Raw genomic sequence first — 23,830 nt, 5'->3', positions numbered from 1 at the left:
TCATGTGTGTGTGTGTGTGTGTGTGTGTGTGTGTGTGTGTGTGTTTGTGTGTGTTTGTGTGTGTGTGTGTTTGTGTGTGTGTGCGCTCATGTGTGTGTGTGTGTGTGTGTGTGTGTGTGTGTGTGTGTGTGTGTGTGTGTGTGTGTGTGTGTGTGTCTGTGTGTGTGTGTGTGTGTGTGTGTGTGTGTGTCATGTGTGTGTGTGTGTGTGTGTGTGTGTGTGTGTGTGTGTGTGTGCTCATGTGTGTGTGTGTGTGTGTGTGTGTGTGTGTGTGTGTGTGTGTGTGTGTGTGTGTGTGTGTGTGTGTGTGTGTGTGTGTGTGTGTGTGTGTGTGTGTGTGTGTGTGTGTGTGTGTGTGTGTGTGTGTGTGTGTGTGTGTGTGTGTGTGTGTGTGTGTGTGTGTGTGTGTGTGTGTGTGTGTGTGTGTGTGTGTGTGTGTGTGTGTGTGTGTGTGTGTGTGTGTGTGTGTGTGTGTGTGTGTGTGTGTGTGTGTGTGTGTGTGTGTGTGTGTGTGTGTGTGCATTTGTGTGTGTGTGTGTGTGTGTGTGTGTGTGTGTGTGTTTAGGGAAAAATTCCAAAATAAAAATGTTACGCCTTAAAAAGTCTTAAATTCGCTTAAGTATTGTGTTTTAGGACTTCAATTCACATAAATGTACTAACTCGATGAATTACTTTGCAAGTACTTTTGTGCATTTCGCAGTACTTTTATGTCTTGATATAGGTCTTAAATGTGACTTATTGAAACAGAAATACAGCCTGTAAACACGCTAAAAGTATTGTTTTTTTAAATGGAGTCTGGTGGGTTTCGTGCTAGCGACCTCAGAGCTGTTTCTGATGAAACAGAAAGGTGTTAAGGGGTTTTAAAAAGGGTCTATCTCTGTTGGGATCCTTTCATAATGTTGTCAGACACTTAGAATATTAATCTGAGTCTGTCAGCAGCAACAACAGAACTGTTAGTGGACGCTGACTGACCCTGAACATTTGCTCCATAGGGTTACATTACAGCCCAGTTCACGGCTGCCCGTTACAGCGTTCTCGCTTAATACTGGACCAGTTTCAAAGATTGTTCCCATCAGTCACTTAGACACAAAAACATAAGAACATAGGGTCCAGGTTGAAAAAAACGGTAGTTACACTTTAACATGAGACAAAAACCAAGCCAAGCTGTGGACTTGAGACTTGAGACTTGCTTTGATTGAGGTCTGGCAGAAGTTACCGGATTCACGAGGCGAGTTCTTAGAGGCTCAGAAGGAGCTTCTTTTATCAGGCCACGAGGATCCTAAAAGAGGACACTGACTAAGAGCTTTATTAACCTATCGACACGCTGACACACCGGCCAAAACAGTGAGCTGCTTTTAAAACCTGTCAGCAGTCAGAATGCCAAATACTGAGCTGCTTTATCCACCTATCAACACGCTGTCTGCCAAATAGTAAGCTGCTTCACAAACATTGACAAACAGAATGCCAAATACTGGGCTGCTTTAAAAAAGCTGTCAGAAGGCAGAATGTCAAATAGTGAGCAGCTTTATTAACTATGGATACTCACCTTCATTTGTCCATCAATCACTTTAATTAATTATTTAATTATTATTTCTCAACCTGGACCCTATTTTCCTATGTCTTTGTGTGTAAGTGACTGCTGGGAACAACAATCTTTGAAATTAGTCCAGTATTAAGCGAGATACAGGCTCCAATGTAACCACGCGGGGCATATTGCGTCCACTAAAAGTTCTGTTGTTGCTGCTGACAGACTCAGATTATTATTCTAAGTGTCTGACAACAATATGAAAGGATCCCTACAGAGATAGACCTTTTAGTTAAAGAGGAAGATCCTTTTAGTTTAACATGAAACAGCCCCGAAATCACCATCACCAAACTACACCAGACTCCATGTAAATAATCAGTACTTTTAGCGTGTATAGAGCCAGCATATCTCCACCAGACTCCATGTAAATAATCAGGACTTTTAGCGTGTATAGAGCCAGCATATCTCCACCAGACTCCATGTAAATAATCAGGACTTTTAGCGTGTATAGAGCCAGCATATCTCCACATGTAAATGGGTGAATTAAGGCTTTATTTCAACCAAACCAGAGTGGTGATTGTTGGAACAGTGGAAAGATGAACCAAGACGGCTTTTCGTAGATTTATTTAGTTTCTGTCCACTTTGAATGAAGTGTGTTTTACCATGATAAAAGTACTGATTATTTACATGGAGTCTGGTGTAGTTTGGTGATGGTGATTTTGGGGCTGTTTCATGTTAAACTAAAAGGATCTTACTCTTTAACTAAAAGGTCTATCTCTGTAGGGATCCTTTCATAATGTTGTCACACACTTAGACTAATAATCTGAGTCTGTCAGCGACAAAAACAGAACTTTTAGTGGACGAAATAGAAGAATATTAACATGACATTGCAGTTTGTTTTGCCGCTGACAGCTCCTGATCGTCATCATATTTGTCCCAACGATGTCTCTGATCATCAGAGTTTAGATGGATGTTCCTGCCCTAGGAGCTCTGCTAGTGTTTAGTGTTTAGAAGCTGCCTGACATCAACCGTTCTGTTGTTCTTTGTTTTTTTTGTAACCACAGAAAAGGGATGATGGCGTGGATCACTCAGGGTTTGGAGAAAGTTGTTCCTCAGCCAGATCTGAACAAGAAAGAAACAGCTGAGCTGCCCATCGAGGTACAGTTCCTCTTAAACTCCCTGATTAACGTGTTGTATCTCTGTACAAGAACCAAAACAACAACAATGACAAAATGGCTTTTTACAGGGGGTTTCATTTTCATAAAACACTTGATCCTACATTTCCCATGATGCACCCTAACCTGAGGCCTGTACTACGAATCCAGATCAACATGTCCTGGATTTCTTTCAGTTACCCGGCTTCACCTAACCTACCAACCGTGTTCCCGCATAACCTGTATCACGACGCTGGTTAACAACTAGTTCAGTCAACCATCAGGGTTTCCCAATCCAGCGACGCGCGCGCTCACATAAAAGAGGCGGGGTTTGCACACCACGACCAATCACAAACATCTACCAGAGCCGCATATTTTACATAAGAAGAGCAAACTATAATTCTACATAAATATGAAGAACACAGACACGGTTTTACAGGCAAAACGCAGTCGCTGCTTCCTAAAACAGGAGGAAAGCTGGCAAAAAAATAGCAGACGCTGTAGATGTGTAAATCACAACGCTTATTAATATCACTTCCTCATCAGTCAGGACCGAGATCTGACCATAATTACACTTGTGCTTTCCATAAACTGTCGTTGCTTTAGCCTATTATTTCAGGTGCAACTAGAGGGTGACACAGGAATCAATTGTCGCTCCCATCCAACCCCGAGCCCACGAAAATACTCCCGTCATATCCCGATCACGTGACTGCCCTCCCCCGAAAAATCCTGTCCTGCAAAATCCCTAGAGAAAGACTCCCGAATCCCGTTTGGTTCCCTATGTTGTCTAAAGTTATCAGACTCTGTTGCCCCCCTGTAGCATGTTTGGTTAATCACGGTCAAATCACTGAGGTTGCCTCGGAAATTTAGGCTACACTATACATGCATTACCTGCAGGTCTAGGTAACATGTATTACCTGCAGGTCTGCAGGTCTAGGTAACATGTATTACCTGCAGGTCTGCAGGTCTAGGTAACATGTATTACCTGCAGGTCTAGGTAACATGTATTACCTGCAGGTCTAGGTAACATGTATTACCTGCAGGTCTAGGTAACATGTATTACCTGCAGACCATTTCATTACGTAATTCCTAACAGAGATCTTCTCACACTCAAAACACACATTTATCGATTTAGGGTAGGTTAGAAGAATCACTGCCTTCTGCATACTAAGTAGGCTTGTGAACAGGGCAGCTGCTTTGGCTTGCTCTGATAGGCTACTCTGTGGCTAGCAGTAGCCAATCAACAACCATATTGTGAGTTGTAAGTGGTTCTCTTTTCTAAAACGAAATACCCATGCATTTCGCATGGGCGCACTCAAGATGTAACCTTGTGTGTTTGTTTCTCCTCAGGTGCGCCAACCAGCAGCTGCAAAAGGTGAGAACACATCTGGATATTCCTGCAGACGGAGCCGAGACTCGAGATGTCATTCGTTCATTCAAACTTTATTTACGCTCGGGAGATCACTGAGGGGCGACGGCCATTTACAATGTTATGGAGTCAAATTAAAAAGACAAAAAAAGAGAACAACAACACAGAAAGCATCACCATAGGAAACATAGAAAGACAATAAAAACTTTCTGAATTAGAAAAATTATTTGATAAATAAACGAAAGTACAACTATGTAAAGGAAGTACAAGTAGACATTTGTTTAAAACTAGATTTCTAAATTGTCCAAAAGGCACATTGAGGTGATTTTAAAGGTCCCATGGTATGAAAATGTCACTTTATGAGGTTATTTAACATTAATATGAGCTCCCCCAGCCTGCCTATGGTCCCCCAGTGGCTAGAAATGGTGATAGGTGTAAACCGAGCCCTGGGTATCCTGCTCTGCCTTTGAGAAAATGAAAGCTCAGATGGGCCAATCAGGAGTCTTCCCTTTATGACATCATAAGGGGAAAGGTTACCTCCCCTTTCTCTGCTTTGCCCGCCCAGAGGATTTGGCCCCCCCATGAGAGAGAGAGAGACATCACGGCTTTCAAACGAGCAAAGTGACAGTTGGTCAAGGCCCCCCCCCCCACCCTCCACCTTGCCCCCCCTCTCTCCTCCTCAATAGCATTTAAAGCTACAGACACAGAAATGACCCATCCTAAGGAAAGCTGATTGTGGGACTGACTCTAGTGGCTGTAATTCTGCACCAAGGCTGGATTTAGGGAAAGAGACTTCAGATACAGTATTAGGGGACCACTAAGGTCTATATAAAAGAGACTTCAGATACAGTATTAGGGGACCACTAAGGTCTATATAAAAGAGACTTCAGATACAGTATTAGGGGACCACTAAGGCCTATATAAAGAGACTTCAGATACAGTATTAGGGGACCACTAAGGTCTATATAAAGAGACTTCAGATACAGTATTAGGGGACCACTAAGGCCTATATAAAAGAGACTTCAGATACAGTATTAGGGGACCACTAAGGTCTATATAAAGAGACTTCAGATACAGTATTAGGGGACCACTAAGGTCTATATAAAAGAGACTTCAGATACAGTATTAGAGGACCACTAAGGTCTATATAAAGAGACTTCAGATACAGTATTAGGGGACCACTAAGGCCTATATAAAAGCATCCAAAAAGTTCAGAGCGAGTTGTGGAACATGAAGTAAAAGCCAGTCAGCAGAGCGAGTCTGATAATGTTTCTCTGAGTGACATAGAAGTTCTGTAACATAGTTTTCTAATAAGAGCCTTATAGATAAAGAGATACCAATATTAATCTCTGGTGTCTTTTAGCTGCAGAGCCTCAGATCACCGTGGTGGAATCAATGCAAGAGGACCAAACCGACAACAGACCACTGCCGCCCAGGTATGTGTGTGTGTGTGTGTGTGTGTGTGTGTGTGTGTGTGTGTGTGTGTGTGTGTGTGTGTGTGTGTGTGTGTGAGAGAGACATTGTTTCTGCAAGTTCACCAAGTTAAATGTTGGTGCTTTCTAATAGCACATAGAGTGACATGTAGTGACATCTAGTGGTGAGATTGCAGATTGCAACCAACTGACTGCTCCCTCTTGCAAATTTGCATTTTCCTAGGATGGCAAAGGATCGTCCCTCTCTACTCGGCCTCTGATTGGCTTGTAATTGCAGCCTTCGTTTATTGAGTTGGTTAGATTTAGGCATGAGGAGAGATACTGGCTAAGTTTAGGGATTGGGTAAAAATACCATGGTAAGCCAATCAGAGGCACAGTAAGGCGGGACATTTCTTCACCATCCTAGGAAACGCAACCTCACCTCCCTCACCATCCCAGCGTGTAGGAGAACCTACGGTAATGGCACCAAACTGCGATACTTTTAGGAACCAACCGAATAATGTTTGCAGGAACAATTCTGCGTTACGCACAGAGATTGGCTCGTGTGTGTTGTTGTATTTTGAAAGATTTGACTACAGTGTAGTAGTCGTGTAGTGTAGATAAAAGTATCGTTCAGGAACTGGGATCGAAGTCACGGTATTGGTACCGGTACCGGTATGAAAGTCTTTGAAAGGTACCCAGCCCTATCTACGGTGGCCTTCAGGTACAACACATTCTCACTTCAAAAAGCCGATGCTTGGTCAGGGGTCTTTGTTTTTAGTTACTGATGCAAAAAGTCTTCTTTAGCGTCGCAGTCAGATGCAGGGCGCTTTTAAGTAATTCCAATGTTATCCCATCCACGGCGATACTTGACGCTTTGGGTACCCCTCTGGTGTCATCCTTCAACTTGCAGCGTAAAAGCACATAGTTAAAGCCTAACTCTCGCCAAAATGCAACCTAGGGTCTTTGTGTGAATGTACCTGAGTCAAACTTTCGTTTAAAAACATATTTAGGAGGGAATCGCCACTTTTAAGATGTACCGTATTCTGGTTTTTTGGTCAAATGGCCTTTTGAATGGGAGTGCTAGGGGCACTTTGATGCTAGCCTCAAAATATCTATTTTTAAAACACTGTGAAGGCTCGACACAACATGAGACTTTGCTCCAAGTATGACCAGGGGCTCTACACCTTAACCAAAGCATTGACAACATTGGTTGTGTACCCAGAGTTTACTAAAAAAGGTTTTAACAACTCACCGTAGGTCTTGTTGTTTCCGGCTGCAGTCAAAAGGAGTCGATATCAAAACAAGTAGCCACAGATTTAGTCCCTTGGTCACCGGTGTAGTTCATGTGTAGAGTCCCTGGTGATACTTGGAGCAAAGTCTCATGTTGTGTCGAGCCTTCTTAGAGCGTTTTCACACATGAAAGTCCGAACCAAGGTCCGGACCAAGGTTCATGTTTTTGTTACATTGTATACAGTAAGTTTTGGTTTCACACTGCAGTTATGCAAGCACACTAAAGATCTAAACGTGACAAAACTATGTCCTGCCGTCATCACATACGTGAGCTGCGTCTCCAGATACTTATAACTGATTGGTTTGTAGACGGACTTCCTCGTCCTCTCGTATCCTCTCTTTGTGTCGGAGGTTTTTCTGCTGCTCTCCTCTACCGACTGCTGCTCTCTCCTACTGACTGCTGCTCTCCTCTACTGACTGCTGCTCTCCCTACTGACTGCTGCTCTCCTCCTACTGACTGCTGCTCTCTCCTACTGACTGCTGCTCTCTCCTACTGACTGCTGCTCTCCTCTACCGACTGCTGCTCTCCCCTACTGACTGCTGCTCTCCTCTACTGACTGCTGCTCTCTCCTACTGACTGCTGCTCTCTCCTACTGACTGCTGCTCTCCTCTACTGACTGCTGCTCTCTCCCTACTGACTGCTGCTCTCCTCTACTGACTGCTGCTCTCTCCTACTGACTGCTGCTCTCTCCTACTGACTGCTGCTCTCTCCTACTGACTGCTGCTCTCCTCTACTGACTGCCGCTCTCCCCTACTGACTGCTGCTCTCTCCTACTGACTGCTGCTCTCTCCTACTGACTGCTGCTCTCTCCTACTGACTGCTGCTCTCTCCTACTGACTGCTGCTCTCTCCTACTGACTGCTGCTCTCCTCTACTGACTGCTGCTCTCCCCTACTGACTGCTGCTCTCCTCTACTGACTGCTGCTCTCCTCTACTGACTGCTGCTCTCCCTACTGACTGCTGCTCTCTCCTACTGACTGCTGCTCTCCTCTACTGACTGCTGCTCTCTCCTCTACTGACTGCTGCTCTCCTCTACTGACTGCTGCTCTCTCCTCTACTGACTGCTGCTCTCCCTCTACTGACTGCTGTCTTTAGAAGTAAGGACATTGTCCTGTTACCACCTGGCAATCATCAGTTGTACACTCATCACACTCATTTTATTTTTTAAAAGATTATTTTTTCAGGGCTTTTCCCTTTATTATGAAGTGACAGTGGCTAGACATGAAAGGGGGAGAGAGATGGGGATGACACGCAGCAAAGGGCAGCAGGTCGGATCCATCCTGCGCTGCTGCAGGACTCAGCCAACATGGGGCGAACGCTCTCACTGGGTGAGCTAGAGAGCGCCCCACACAAAAAGGTTTTAACGACATTCAAATATCTAAAGGTGCTTAGTCATCCAGGTTGTCTGTCTTCATACCAAGTCATCTTACAGTGCCGCAGTCAATCGCCTGCCCTGTACTGTGCGTCTCACACAGACACTAAAGGGTGATTTTTTGCGTCAGTATTTGACGGCAAGAGCCACTGACCAAGCGTTGGACGAGTTGGGAGTGAGAACAGGTTGTCAGGTAACGTAAAGCTTGAAAGGCTCCTTCTCCAGAGACGGTGTTTGGTTTGTCACTTCTGGGCTACTGTAGAAACATGGCGGTGCAACATGACAGGCTCCGTGGAAGATGATATGCTCCCTTTGTAGATATGAAAACACAACAATTCTTGGTTTTTAGGTTATTCTACACTAAGGAAAACATAGTTATGAATATATTATTCCATTTCTGCCAATAGAGCCCCCCTAAAATCAAGTTCAAGTTACTTTATTTGTCCCCCAGTGGGGAAATTTGTTGTGCAGCAGATAGTAAAGTACAAATCACACACAATCATACACACAATACAGAGATTGCCTACCTTGCAGGCAGTTAAAAACAATAAAATGTACACACTGCTCCTTAACTTACTTTTTCACCCATCAAAGTATGAAAGGGTATGAAATGTTCTAGACCAATCTCCAAGCTCATGTTTCATTTGTTTTGGCAGATGCCAGGCTTGATATTCTGCGTGTTTAAACTCTGTTAGATGATTATTAGAGAGTTTCCTAGAGATATTTCTTCATATCAGGGAGGAAAATCCTTTCAAACAGTATTTAGACATCATGGGACACAACGTGTCTCCATGTTTACAGATCAGCTTGGTGTTTACTGAGAATAAAATAGCACAGTCACGGTGATTTAATTTAACAGAACTGCAGCTGAATAAGCCAAAATAAGAGTCCTTATGTTCGGTGCATCTTAAATATTGGTTGAAGAAACCAACAAACACATTTCTAACACATTCTCACTAAAATCTCGTAAAATACGGACGTTTGGTCAGGTGCCTTTGTCGTTGTTATTGACGCTAAAAGTCTCCTTTAGCGCTTTAACTGAACGCGCTTGGTCGGGACTATTGGCGTCCCTTTGGACGTAGTTATGTTAAGGAAAGGCTTGTGCGTGGGCTTACGTTTCCGTAACTCGCGGGAAGAACGGCACGGTTGGGTTTAGGAAAAGGTTGTGGGTGGACGGGCTTACATTTCTGTGACACGTGTCAATAACGGGATGGTTAAAGACACACGTGGGACATGAACCCTGGTCTCCTGTGTGAAAATCCTGTGTTTGACCCATCCTCCATCCCAACCAACCTACCTCCCTATGCAGAATCCCCCCCTTACATACTCCTCTCTAAACCCCGTGTAGCTGCTGCTCTCCCCGGTACGTTCTACAAACACGCTGAAGGGCACTTTTTCGTCGCTTCAGACGCTGACAGCCACTGTCCAAACGTCCGTCTTTTACGAGTTCGGAGTGAGAACGGGTTGATATTTCAGACCTGTAAATATCGACTCTTCTCCTTCCAAAGAAGGAAGGTTGTTAAGCAGGAAGCAGCGGGTAAATAATGTCAGCTCAACAACAAGCTCGTGAGTGGATTAAAACTAATCTAATTTGTTAATTGTGAGCTGGAAACCTGGAGACATTTTCCTCTAACAAACCAGAGAGTGTTTTTAGAAACAGCTGACGATGACTGTCTCTACTGTACTGAATCGTGTACTGTATGGACACCAGATGCTTTCCATATTTTGTCTTTTATTCAGAGACTCTGGTGGACCTCGATTACATTAGAAACAGTCTCCTCACAAGGGTTCCATAGTGTAGTGGTCATCACGTCTGCTTTACACGCAGAAAGTCCTGGGTTCAATCCCCAGTGGAACCAGACTTTGGTCTTATGACCTGAAGTAGATGTTAGATGGTCCTCCTAGCTGTGGCAATGTCAGTCGTTATAGTCAAAACTAAACAAATGATACCGCAGTTTGGGCTTTAGGCAGTCCATCCCAAACTGTGGTACTGAGTACTGCAGGTAGTCCATGGAAAATTAAAATACAATATAAAATAAAAGTTTTTCATCCTTCATTTTACCAGGAAATTCCCATAAAAGTTAAGAATATGTATATTGTATAGTAGATAAATAAATTAAATACGTGGCAGTAAACGTTCTTTTAACAAGCCTGTTGACCTGATGCGATGACCAGTTATAGTTTTAGTGCTAGTAGGCCTATTTAGAGGTGCAGATTAATTCAGGTAGGACTGTGTGTAGACATATTTTATTATGTGTATTATGAGGTGGTCCGCGAAAATTCTTGATTACAGAATAGTGGTACATTAAAGGTGCTCTAACTGATGTTGGGTGATGTTACTTCTTGTTGACGTTCAAAGTATTTTCAAACAAAACGAAGACTAGATCGCTCCTCCCTCCTCCTCATCCCGTTCCCTCCCAAATCCTTCTTGTCCGTTATTGGCTGAACGCTGGAACACGGTTTGTTATGTTTGGTGGTGCAGGTTGGACCACTTTGTTTTTGTTGGCATGTGTGGACCCTAGGCTGTCTACAGAGACCACGTTTTTTTTACAGTGTGTTCAGGGGACAGGCAGCTAGCAGATAGTGAGGAGATGTTTTTTACAGTGTGTTCAGGGGACAGACAGCTAGCAGATAGTGAGGAGATGTTTTTTTACAGTGTGTTCAGGGGACAGGCAGCTAGCAGATAGTGAGGAGATGTTTTTTTTACAGTGTGTTCAGGGGACAGGCAGCTAGCAGATAGTGAGGAGATGTTTTTTTTTACAGTGTGTTCAGGGGACAGGCAGCTAGCAGATAGTGAGGAGATGTTTTTTTTACAGTGTGTTCAGGGGACAGGCAGCTAGCAGATAGTGAGGAGATGTTTTTTACAGTGTGTTCAGGGGACAGGCAGCTAGCAGATAGTGAGGAGATGTTTTTTTTATAGTGTGTTCAGGGGACAGGCAGCTAGCAGATAGTGAGGAGATGTTTTTTTTACAGTGTGTTCAGGGGACAGGCAGCTAGCAGATAGTGAGGAGATGTTTTTTTTTACAGTGTGTTCAGGGGACAGGCAGCTAGCAGATAGTGAGGAGATGTTTTTTACAGTGTGTTCAGGGGACAGGCAGCTAGCAGATAGTGAGGAGATGTTTTTTTACAGTGTGTTCAGGGGACAGGCAGCTAGCAGATAGTGAGGAGATGTTTTTACAGTGTGTTCAGGGGACAGGCAGCTAGCAGATAGTGAGGAGATGTTTTTACAGTGTGTTCAGGGCACAGGCAGCTAGCAGATAGTGAGGAGATGTTTTTTACAGTGTGTTCAGGGCACAGGCAGCTAGCAGATAGTGAGGACATGTTTGCTGTATGTGACAAAAACATGTTGTAGCCTAAAAAACGCACCTTTAATAGTAGTCCACACACACAAAACGTTTTGAAAACCCCTGGCCTTGGGTGTCTGTTGTTAACGACGTTCCATCACTAGCAAACAAAGAGGTCTTGACAGTGACCCCCAACAGGTTAAATAGCAGGGTTTTCCTTCAACGAAAACCTAAGTAATTGGACCCTTTTTTGCAACCAGTGGGGTTGCCTCCTGCTGTAAAAGCAGGTTTAAAGGTCCAGTGTGTAACATGTTTAGTTCATTATCAAAATCTGTGTTGCCTGTTCACAAACTTGTCCTTTTTCATGATTATTTACCACCACCATCAATTCCAAGTATTCCTTTTGGCTTGAAATCTGACATTTGCATTTGCATGAACTGGGGCAGACGCTCCATATTCATGCTCCATCTTGAGATACGTTAGCCGGTAAGGGACATACAGGACATACTGCTCCGCCTTTCGTGTTTTCGCTGTCACATGATAAACTCACAGCTGCTGCTAATGCTGCTAATGTGAATCATAGCTTCCCGGCCCCGGCACGTTTGAAGAAGGAATATGGAGGACCACATTTCAAAATCCAAATTTCAGGAACAGGCGTCTTCTTCATCGCCCAGAAAAAGGATATTGAAGAGAGCAAGAGACCGTCTTTTTGAAGCGTGAAGGCTACCGTAGCTGTAATACGTACTCTGAACTGCGTGGCGCGAGAGAGTTGATTGATATATATGATCTCAACGCTAGATGGGAGACATTCCTACACATTGGACCTTTAAGGCTTTCATGTTTGGTTCCACTTCTCAGACCTGTAAGCCTTGTGCCAATTATATTACAGTTCATGATCTAACAGGGGTTCCATAGTGTAGTGGTCATCACGTCTGCTTTACACGCAGAAGGTCCTGGGTTCAATCCCCAGTGGAACCAGACTTACCTCTTGTTACCACCTGGCGAACATCAGGTGTGAGAAAGACGTGTCAGATCTGACTGAACTGTAAGGACACCCAGCTATCGATCCTCTGTAGGGCCATTTAGATCAGTGTTTCTCAAATGGGGGTACGCGTACCCCTAGCGGTACTTTGGAGCACTGCAGGCAAAGTTATACAATAATAGTAAATTAATTTAGTAATGGATTTTAAACATTTAAAGTAGCACTGAAATGTTTTTCAGTTGCAAAGTTGTTTAGTCGTTCAGACAGGGGTGGTGCAGCGCTGTAATGTACCTCTTTATACAGGCTTTTTTTCCAAATAAAATGCTATATATATTATACAGGGGGTACATTATTGAAAGTAGTTGGAGAACCACTGCTTTAGATGGTGTTCCTGACTGTGATATCGACAGTCACTATGGTCAAAACTAAAGAAATTCTCAAATTTGGCCACATGTGAGAAAGCCAACGATGGTCTTTCAGACTTAGCCTTGGGTGTCTCCAACGACGTCTGTTGTAACGATGGTCCAGCACTAACAAACAAAGAGGTATCAATCATATTGACAACGAGTGGAGTCGCCCTTTAAGGCACTTTCCCATTGGTTGCACTTTTCAGACCTGGAAAGTCTCTTTCTATGGTTCAGAATCACATTCATACACATTTTATATTAAGACATTGGACCTTTAAGGCTTTCATGTTTGGTTCCACTTTTCAGACCTGTAAGCCTTGTGCCAATTATATTACAGATCCTCACATAACAGAGGTTCCATGGTGTAGTGGTCATCACGTCTGCTTTACACGCAGAAGATCCTGGGTTCAGTCCCCAGTGGAACCAGACTTAAGTCTTCTTAAATCTGTGAATAACAGTAGATATTGTCTCAAAGTACCAGAAATGTAGAATTTGCCTGGTATAAGCCAAATCCATGAGTTATAGTTGAACATGTGTGTGTTTGTGTGCCCGACAGGATGATAGACTGGATTAAACATGGTCTGGAGAACATAGTTCCTCAGCCGGAGAGTCATGTTCGCTCAAAGACAGAAGTCAACAAGAACACTGAAGCTCCCGCTTCAGCTAAAGGTCATCCTCAGATCATCCTTATTCAACTCCTAGTGATGTCGTGCTGTGAGAGATTTCATATTGCTAACCTGAGAGTCTCCTGTTTCCTTAAACAGCAGAGGCTCCGGCACCAAAACCTGCTCCAGCCGCAAAACCTGCTGACACTGAGAAGTGAGTAAAATCTTTGGCAGTAGTTTGATGAACATCATGCACTGTAAAAACTATAATTCAGAGTGGGAGATATTAAAGTGTAACTATATATTTTTTAAACCCTATTTTCCCATGTTTCTGTGTCTAAGTGACTGTTAGGAACAACAATCTTTGAAATTGGTCCAGTATTAAGCAAGAAAAAAGCTGCAGTGCGATATAGGCTGCAATGTAACCTCGGGTCATTTCCGTCCACTAAAAGTGCTGATATGAATAAAAACATGAATAAATAAGAAGCTAAAGATGAAAGATATACCACCCAGACTACCCCTACTCATAAATATAATAAGACCTTGTACTACTGAAGTGCTCACTAAAGTAGATCCAGGGCTTAAAGTGCAAGGTGCATTGTGCAGTTTGTCATGTTTTGATTCAGGAGCCTAACAGCTTGTGGATAAAAACTCTTCCTGAGTCTTTCTGTATTAGCCTTGATGCTCCTGAATCGCTTGCCTGATTTCAGCAGCTGAAATAAGCAGCTGCCAGGGTGGGAGGTGTCTTTTAACAGCCCTACTCCAACATCTCTTCCTCTAGTGCGTAACATTTTTATATTAACAAACGTCCGTTACGTCCAAGCCGTTGCCAAATGAGTTGATACAAAGCTAATTTAGACTTCCAGCTCCACAAAACTATCTCTGTATTTCTCAGTATGGCTATGTTCAGGAAATGGTGTCGTCCGGCGACTTTTGCACGCAGAAACTCAAGTGAAGACATAGGCGTTAAAACTGGCCAGTTCAACCCCCACAAATATCTTATGATAATGATGAATGAATGATATTAACTGTTAATAAAACATGAAAAGTGGTTGGCTTTCTCGATTCAATGGAATTGGCAAACAAAGAAAACCCTCACACAACCCTCCCTGCCTGTATGAGATATGGGGTTGCTTTGTTGTCTGGACAGACACAAACGGAGACTTTTGGAAACCAGTCTTATTGGTTTGATAGGCTTACAGACCTTTCAGGTCGAACAGGAGCGAACTACAGCTGTCAAACTCAAGTGGTCATACTGGACATAGTCACCATTGTTAAAAAACTCTTCTCTTTTCTTTTTGTCCTCACAGGGATGCTAATGAAGCAGAGCAGCAGCCAAAGTAAGTGAAAACACGTCTATCCAACGTTACAGAAGCTTTAGAGCACCTAGCTTTAGCCCCGATCCTTTCTCTGGAGATTAAACTCCTAAATGTAAAAACATATACAGTATAACATATACCGGATGTTATACAGCGGTGGAAGAAGTATTCAGTACTAATGCCACGCTATAAAAACAATACTCTGTTACCAGTACTTTGTAGAAGTCCTGCAGTGAAAATGTTACTTAAGTAAAAGTCTGTAAGTATCATCAGGAAAATGTAGTTAAAGGTCCCATGGCATGAAAATGTCACTTTAAGGGGGAAAGGTTACCTCCCCTTTCTCTGCTTTGCCCACCCAAAGAATTTGGCCCCCCCATGAGAGAGAGAGAGACATCATGGCTTGCAAACAAGTGAAGCATGGCAGTTGGTCAAGAACCCCCCCCACCCTCCACCTTGCCCCCCCTCTCTCCTCCTCAATAGCATTTAAAGCTACAGACACAGAAATGACCCATCCTAAGGAAAGCTCATTGTGGGACTGGCTCTAGTGGCTGTAATTCTGGACCAAGGCTGAATTTAGGGAAAGAGACTTCAGATACAGTATTAGGGGACCACTAAGGTCTATATAAAAGAGACTTCAGATACAGTATTAGGGGACCACTAAGGTCTATATAAAAGAGACTTCAGATACAGTATTAGGGGACCACTAAGGCCTATATAAAAGAGACTTCAGATACAGTATTAGGGGGACCACTAAGGTCTATATAAAAGAGACTTCAGATACAGTATTAGGGGACCACTAAGGTCTATATAAAAGAGACTTCAGATACAGTATTAGGGGACCACTATGGTCTATATAAAAGAGACTTCAGATACAGTATTAGGGGGACCACTAAGGTCTATATAAAAGAGACTTCAGATACAGTATTAGGGGACCACTAAGGTCTATATAAAAGAGACTTCAGATACAGTATTAGGGGACCACTAAGGCCTATATAAAAGAGATCATTGCAATACAATCTTGAGCACGTCACAGTGTGATTATGCATCTCTCAGTGTTCGCGGCAGCACTTTGTTGGACTGGCAACAGCCGCAACAACATCTATCAAGCTGCTGAACTCCAGCACTAAATCTTAGCACAACAAAGCAAAGTGCTATAAATATAACAGCACATTTTGCACTTTGCACGTTAATTATTACAGTGACTTTGTAAGATGTCGTATTGTCTGTACAGTCATATGTCCATCCATCCATCCATCTTCATCCGCTTATCCGGTATCGGGTCGCGGGGGTAGCAGCTCCAGCAGGTCATATGTGTCCTTCCTTTATGTCCTAAGATGCTTCTTTGATGTTATGATCTTATGTTTATGTTTTTATGTAGATTTTATGTTGATTTTAGAATGTTTTTTCTGTGACATGTTTGTGTTGTGATATCGACAGTCAGTATGGTCAAAACTAAAGAAATTCTCAAATTTGGCCACATGTGAGAAAGCCAACGATGGTCTTTCAGACTTAGCCTTGGGTGTCTCCAACGACGTCTGTTGTAACGATGGTCCAGCACTAACAAACAAAGAGGTATCAATCATATTGACAACGAGTGGAGTCGCCCTTTAAGGCATTTTCCCATTGGTTGCACTTTTCAGACCTGGAAAGTCTCTTTCTATGGTTCAGAATCACATTCATACACATTTTATATTAAGACTTCTCATACCACAATGGTTCCATAGTGTAGTGGTCATCACATCTGCTTTACGCGCAGAAGATCCTGGGTTTAATCCCCAGTGGAACCAGACTTAAGTCTTCTTAAATCTGTGACATTAAGTGCTTAAGTGGAGTACAGTGAATAACAGTAGATATTGTCTCAAATTACCCAAAAACTAAGTTCTCTCTATGTAATTGGACTCCCTTCTGCAACCTGTTGGGTCCAAATTAGGCTTCTTTAATATAGGTTGGATACTGGCATGTTTAAAATAGGACGGGACACAGCCTGTGGCCAATGAGGAGTTGACAATAGCCACTATACTAGGGCCAATGGCAGGAAGTGCTTTTGAAAATAATGAGGGTGGTATTATATCCAGTTGACAAAAGGACATTTTCATTTTCTTGGTCAAGTTTAGCAACTCCTGGAGGCTGATTGGTTGGAAAGATTCAATGGTAATAGGCCTAGGTGAAGAAAGGCAGTCTACATGAAGGTGTGGCCCAGGCTGAATATTTGATGTAATAGACTCTACCTTATCAATAAAAAATGACAGCAGCCTATTACTGTCATCTTGCGAGCATATTGTTGTCACAGTGGCAGGAGGAGAGACAATATTATTTATAGTATCAAATAAAACCTTGGGGTTTCTCTTGGAAGAAGAGATTAAATTAGAAAAATAGGCTGACCTGGAATTCTTAACTAAATTATTAAAATCCTGCATAAGCTCCTTAAGATACAGACGGTGTACTTCAAGCCTAGTGGATTTCCACAGGCGTTCAGTCCTACGGCACCTCCTCCTTAGACAACGCACATCGTCCGTCATCCAAGGCGAGGCGTTACGGATGGGCTTAGATTTAACTTTAAAGGAGCCACTTCGTCCAACACAGAAGAGCAGAGGTCACTAAAAGATCGCATTAAGAGCTCAACATCATTATTACCCATAGTATTAGGGGACCACTAAGGCCTATATAAAAGAGACTTCAGATACAGTATTAAGGGACCACTAAGGTCTATATAAAAGAGACTTCAGATACAGTATTAGGGGACCACTAAGGCCCATATAAAAAAGACTTCAGATACAGTATTAGGGGACCACTAAGGCCTATATAAAAGAGACTTCAGATACAGTAGTTAGTGAGGACCACTAAGGTCTATATAAAAGAGACTTCAGATACAGTATTAGGGGACCACTAAGGTCTATATAAAAGAGACTTCAGATACAGTATTAGGGGACCACTAAGGCCTATATAAAAAGAGACTTCAGATACAGCATTAGGGGACCACTAAGGCCTATATAAAAGAGACTTCAGATACAGTATTAGGGACCACTAAGGTCTATATAAAAGAGACTTCAGATACAGTATTAGGGGACCACTAAGGTCTATATAAAAGAGACTTCAGATACAGTATTAGGGGACCACTAAGGCCTATATAAAGAGACTTCAGATACAGTATTAGGGGACCACTAAGGTCTATATAAAAGAGACTTCAGATACAGTATTAGGGGACCACTAAGGTCTATATAAAAGAAACTTCAGATACAGCATTAGGGGACCACTAAGGCCTATATAAAGAGATCTTCAGATACAGTATTAGGGGACCACTAAGGCCTATATAAAAGAGACTTCAGATACAGTATTAGGGGACCACTAAGGTCTATATAAAAGAGACTTCAGATACAGTATTAGGGGACCACTAAGGTCTATATAAAAGAGACTTCAGATACAGTATTAGGGGACCACTAAGGCCTATATAAAAAGAGACTTCAGATACAGTATTAGGGGACCACTAAGGTCTATATAAAAGAGACTTCAGATACAGTATTAGGGGACCACTAAGGTCTATATAAAAGAAACTTCAGATACATTATTAGGGGACCACTGAGGCCTATATAAAAGAGACTTCAGATACAGTATTAGGGGACCACTGAGGCCTATAAAAAAGCATCCAAAGAGCAACATGTCATGGGACCTTTAAAGTATTAAAAATAAAGAATGAACCTCCAGACCTAGTGTGAAAACAAGGTCTAATGTATGACCACCAGCATGTGTGGGCCCGTGAACATGCTGCTTTAGATTGTGTGAGTCAGTAATACTAAGGAAATCTTTTGCAGCATGGTTATCGGCAACGTCAGTGTGCAGGTTAAAATCCCCAACCATTAATAGCTTTTCACATTTAATAACAGATGACATAAAGTCTGTGAACTCAGATAAAAACTGCCCAGCAGGACCAGGGGGGCGATAAATAAGAATGCCAACCGACCAACTCTAGTGATTTGCAGTTCAAAAGAGGAGAAAGTTTCCACGCTCACCAGCTGACAGGGATAGATATTTCTCCATACTATGGCAAGTCCTCCACCGCGGCCAGACAGACGCGGGGATCAGATAAACGAGCAGTCAACAGGACATAGCCCATTTAGATGAATAAACTCTGAATTACGTTGCCAGGTTTCTGTCAGAAATAAAAAGTCCAAGTTTTGCCTTAAACAGGTCATTCAGAACATGCGCCTTGTTCGCCACACAGAGCGGGCATTTAACAAGCACATATTCACAGATGCGATAACTGAATCTTCAGAGGTAGAAGAGGATGTGTACTCGATAATGCTGAGCCTAGGCAAGCCACGACGATCCCGGCCAAGGTGTAGGGGAGGTGGATCCCTGTTCAGCAATCCACCGGGCGCATCTGGAAACACTGCCCACAGGTACCAGGCAACGCCTGTTTGTTAGAGAAATGTGAGGTTATGTTCCAAGAGCAGACAGTCTGTCCAGTTGCCAGCATGGGAATATTTCCATAGGCGGCGATGTTTAACCTGGAGGCCCGCTCTAGTCCCTCGCCTCCTCCGTTTACCACGCTTCTTGGGCGGGTACGCAGGATTCCTTCTCCAGTCACGGTGCAACGTGAGGTCATGGCCCGGTAAGCACAGGCGGACACAGGGTGGTAGTGGGCGTGGATCACCGATTCCCATACAACTGGACATTTCAGCTCTAATAAGCAACAGCATTTGTCGATCATAAACCTGATACAGCTTTCTATGGTTCAGAATCACATTCATACACATTTTATATTAAGACTTCTTATGCCACAGGGGTTCTATAGTGTAGTGGTTATCACATCTGCTTTACACGCAGAAGATCCTGGGTTCAATCCCCAGTGGAACCAGACTTGTGTTCTTAAATCTGTCATGTTGCTTAAGTGGAGTACAGTGAATAACAGTAGATATTGTCTCAAAGGACCATTAGTCAATAATGTATAAGCCAAATCCATGAGTTATAGTTGAACATGTGTGTGTTTGTGTGCCCGACAGGATGATAGACTGGATTAAACATGGTCTGGAGAACATAGTTCCTCAGCCGGAGAGTCATGTTCGCTCAAAGACAGAAGTCAACAAGAACACTGAAGCTCCCGCTTCAGCTAAAGGTCATCCTCAGATCATCCTTATTCAACTCCTAGTGATGTCGTGCTGTGAGAGATTTCATATTGCTAACCTGAGAGTCTCCTGTTTCCTTAAACAGCAGAGGCTCCGGCACCAAAACCTGCTCCAGCCACAAAACCTGCTGACACTGAGAAGTGAGTAAAATCTTTGGCAGTAGTTTGATGAACATCATGCACTGTAAAAACTATAATTCAGAGTGGGAGATATTAAAGTGTAACTATATATTTTTTAAACCCTATTTCCCATGTTTCTGTGTCTAAGTGACTGTTAGGAACAACAATCTTTGAAATTGGTCCAGTATTAAAGTGCTCATATTATGCTTTTTGGCTTTTTCCATTTCTTTTATTGTGTTATATATCTTTTTGTGCACGTAATAGGTTTATAAAGTGAAAAATCCCAAAGGGACTTACCATCTCCAACAGAAAACACTGTTCACAAACTGCTCCAAACAGCTCTATTGTAGTCCAGCCTTTACTTCAGAGACAAACGTGGTCACTTTGGAACATGTTATAATGCTCACCTAGCTGCTAGCATGGCACGCCCTCATAGTCTGCTTCTGACTGGCTAGTAGTCCTTACCTAGCTACTGTCAGGGCACGCCCTCATACTCTGCTTCTGACTGGCTAGTAGTCCTTACCTAGGTACTGTCAGGACACGCCCTCATACTCTGCTCCTGACTGGCTAGTAGTCCTTACCTAGCTACTGTCAGGACACGCCCTCATACTCTGCTCCTGACTGGCTAGTAGTCCTTACCTAGGTACTGTCAGGACACGCCCTCATACTCTGCTCCTGACTGGCTAGTAGTCCTTACCTAGGTACTGTCAGGGCACGCCCTTACTCTGCAACATTATGGAAAGGATCCCTACAGAGACAGACCTTTTTGTTAAAGAGTAAGATCCTTTTTGTTTTAAGCTTTAGTGCGTAACTTTTTTATATAAATGAACGTCCGTTACGTCCAAGCCGTTGCCAAATGAGTTGATACAAAGCTAATTTAGACTTTCAGCTCCACAAAACCATCTCTGTATTTCTCAGTATGGCTATGTTCAGGAAATGGTGTCGTCCGGCGACTTCTGCACGCAGAAACTCAAGTGAAGATGGCTTAATTTACTAATCAAAACTGGTCAGTTCAACCCCCACAAATATCTTATATCTTACACATATATTAATAATCCCTAGATTAATTTTGCGCCGGAATTGTCCTTTAACATAACTGCGTCAAAGGTGACGCCAATAGTCCCGACCAAGCGTGTTTAGTTAAAGCGTGTTATATGACGCGAAAGGAGACTTTTAGCGTCATTAACAACGACAAAGGCACCTGACCAAGCATCCGTATTTTGCAAGATGGGAGTGACAATGACAATGTATTGTCAGACGTGTTAATATGGACGCTTAGAAATGTAAACGTAACAGCGTATATGTAGCCTAACTCGAAGCGGAAACGTTGGTAATCACACGCAACAAAGCTTAAAACTGGAGACACAGGAGCAAACTACAGGTGTTAAACTCAAGTGGTCATACTGGACATAGTCACTGTTGTTAAAACACTCTTCTCCTGAATGTTGAGACAGTAGATGAATATAAATATTTAGGAACCATCATTGACAGCAAATTATCTTTTGAGAGCAACACAGATGCTGTCTGTAAAAAGGCCCAACAGAGACTTTTCTTCTTGAGGAAGATGAAGTCGTTCAGCGTGTGCAGGACTCTGATGACTTTGTTCTACCAGTCTTGACATTTTGTATTGTGGTGTGGTACAGTGGTCTTTCAATGACCAACAAGCATAAGCTAACAAAGCTGGTAAACGTAGCGTCTAAGGTGGTTGGGGTACAGCTACCACAGCTAAAACCATCACAGATAAATGGGTCAGAGGTAAGGCTAACCACATTTTAAACTGCCCTGATCACCCACTCTTTGGGGAGTTTAATCTGCTCTCCCTCAGGCCACCGTTTTAGGCTACCTATGTTAAGAACTAGATGTGCCAGGGATTCTTTTATTCCTGTGGCTGGTAGGAACCTGAATTCACTTGATTGACATCTCTTGAAATTTGTATACAGTATGTGATTATTTATTTATTTATTCCTGTCAATGTTCAATATGACCGATTTACCTGTGTAGCCTACTGTCCAGTTAGATTCATTGGTTTTGGGGGAAGGAGTGTCTCCATTGATGTGTTGATGTGTGTCCTGTGTTGTGTTTACAATGTTGTTGGCATCTGGTGGTGCGTTCCTCTGTGTATGTGTGTTTTAGACATCCTGCTGCACACTAAATTTCCTTTTCTAAGGATACATAAAGTGGAACTTTTTGTCCTCACAGGGATGCTAATGAAGCAGAGCAGCAGCCAAAGTAAGTGAAAACACGTCTATCCAACGTTACAGAAGCTTTAGAGCACCTAGCTTTAGCCCCGATCCTTTCTCTGGAGATTAAACTCCTAAATGTAAAAACATATACAGTATAACATATCAACAACAACATCAGATTTATAAACTACATGTGTGTTGTGTGCAGAAATCTTAATGTGTAAAGTAACTAGTAACTAAAGCTGTAACAGATGAATGTAGTGGAGTAACTAAAGTAACTAGTAACTAAAGCTGTAACAGATGAATGTAGTGGAGTAAAAAGTACAATATTTCTCTCTGAAATGTAGCGGAGTAGAAGTAGAAAGTGGCACGAAAAGAAAAGACTCAAGGAAAGTACCAGTAGAAGTGTGCCGAGATGTAAAACAAACAGATTTTAGTTATCGTTCATCCCGTCTGTAGGAGCCACATACTGTATGTTGTTTATATCATTTCACATATCATATTATTTATTGATTATTAGATTGTGCACTTATATTGTAGGTTGTGGGCGTGTTCATGGCGGTTTGAGCAGAAGTGATAACATTATATTTGTTTGCTTCACCTGTTCACCTGGGTTTTTTGGGCTTTGACAGAGAGGGGGTGAGCCTGATATACAGCGTAATGCCTGATATACTATACAAAATACTTGTGTGTTTGAGGATCTAAGTTCAGGACAAATGTTTTGGGACAAAGAAAGTGTTTGACGTGATCTAACTCCTCGGTGTTGTGTCGACAGTATTATGGGCTGGATGGTCAGTGAGATCGGCCGCATGTTGCCCCAGCCTGCACAGAAACAGGTGAGTCGCTGCAGTAACGGTTCAATACAATTTTATATATTGTGTCAAATCACACAACAGGTGTTCTCTCAGGAGACTTTACAAATAGAGTAGGTCTAGACCACACTCTATCATTTACAGAGACACAACAGTTTCCCACGAGCAAGCATTTGGTGCATCAGAGGCGAGGAAATACTTCTTTTTTAACAGGCAGAAACTTCGGACAGACCCAGGCTCTGGGTGGGCGGTCATCTGCCGCTGCCAGTTGGGTTGGGACATAGAGACACTGATACTGATATACAGCAATACAGAAACACAGATATAGAGATATACAGAGACACAGATATACGGAGACACAGATATAGAGATATACAGAGACACAGATATAGAGATATACGGAGACACAGATATAGAGATATACAGAGACACAGATATACAGAGACACAGATATAGAGATATACAGAGACACAGATATACAGATACAGATATACAGAGACACAGATATAGAGATATACAGAGACACAGATATAGAGATATACAGAGACACAGATATAGAGATATACAGAGACACAGATATACAGATACAGATATACAGAGACACAGATATAGAGATATACAGAGACACAGATATACAGAGACACAGATATAGAGATATACAGAGACACAGATATAGACATATACAGAGACACAGATATACAGAGACACAGATATAGAGATATACAGAGACACAGATATAGAGATATACAGAGACACAGATATACAGATACAGATATACGGAGACACAGATATAGAGATATACAGAGACACAGATATACAGATACAGATATACGGAGACACAGATATAGAGATATACAGAGACACAGATATA

At 42.6% G+C, this 23,830-nt stretch overlaps 5 non-coding genes across 5 annotated transcripts; all 5 read left to right on the top strand.

Moving 5' to 3' along the window:
• The first annotated feature begins 9,911 nt into the window (after window positions 1-9,911).
• On the top strand, window positions 9,912-9,984 carry trnav-uac (transfer RNA valine (anticodon UAC)). Its single transcript has one exon. It is a non-coding gene; the product is annotated as a tRNA-Val (tRNA).
• Window positions 9,985-12,314: 2,330 nt separating this feature from the next.
• Window positions 12,315-12,387, top strand: trnav-uac (transfer RNA valine (anticodon UAC)). The gene has a single exon. It is a non-coding gene; the product is annotated as a tRNA-Val (tRNA).
• A 764-nt stretch (window positions 12,388-13,151) lies between these two features.
• trnav-uac (transfer RNA valine (anticodon UAC)) lies at window positions 13,152-13,224 on the top strand. The gene has a single exon. It is a non-coding gene; the product is annotated as a tRNA-Val (tRNA).
• Window positions 13,225-16,436: 3,212 nt separating this feature from the next.
• trnav-uac (transfer RNA valine (anticodon UAC)) lies at window positions 16,437-16,509 on the top strand. Its single transcript has one exon. It is a non-coding gene; the product is annotated as a tRNA-Val (tRNA).
• Window positions 16,510-19,504: 2,995 nt separating this feature from the next.
• Window positions 19,505-19,577, top strand: trnav-uac (transfer RNA valine (anticodon UAC)). The gene has a single exon. It is a non-coding gene; the product is annotated as a tRNA-Val (tRNA).
• Window positions 19,578-23,830: the final 4,253 nt, after the last annotated feature.

The sequence above is a fragment of the Sander vitreus genome, chromosome 1 (genome assembly GCF_031162955.1).
Source record: "Sander vitreus isolate 19-12246 chromosome 1, sanVit1, whole genome shotgun sequence".
In the NCBI taxonomy this organism is placed as follows: Eukaryota; Metazoa; Chordata; class Actinopteri; order Perciformes; family Percidae; genus Sander; species Sander vitreus.
Note: the sequence above shows the minus strand (reverse complement) of the source record. Positions and strands in the feature narration are given on the sequence as shown.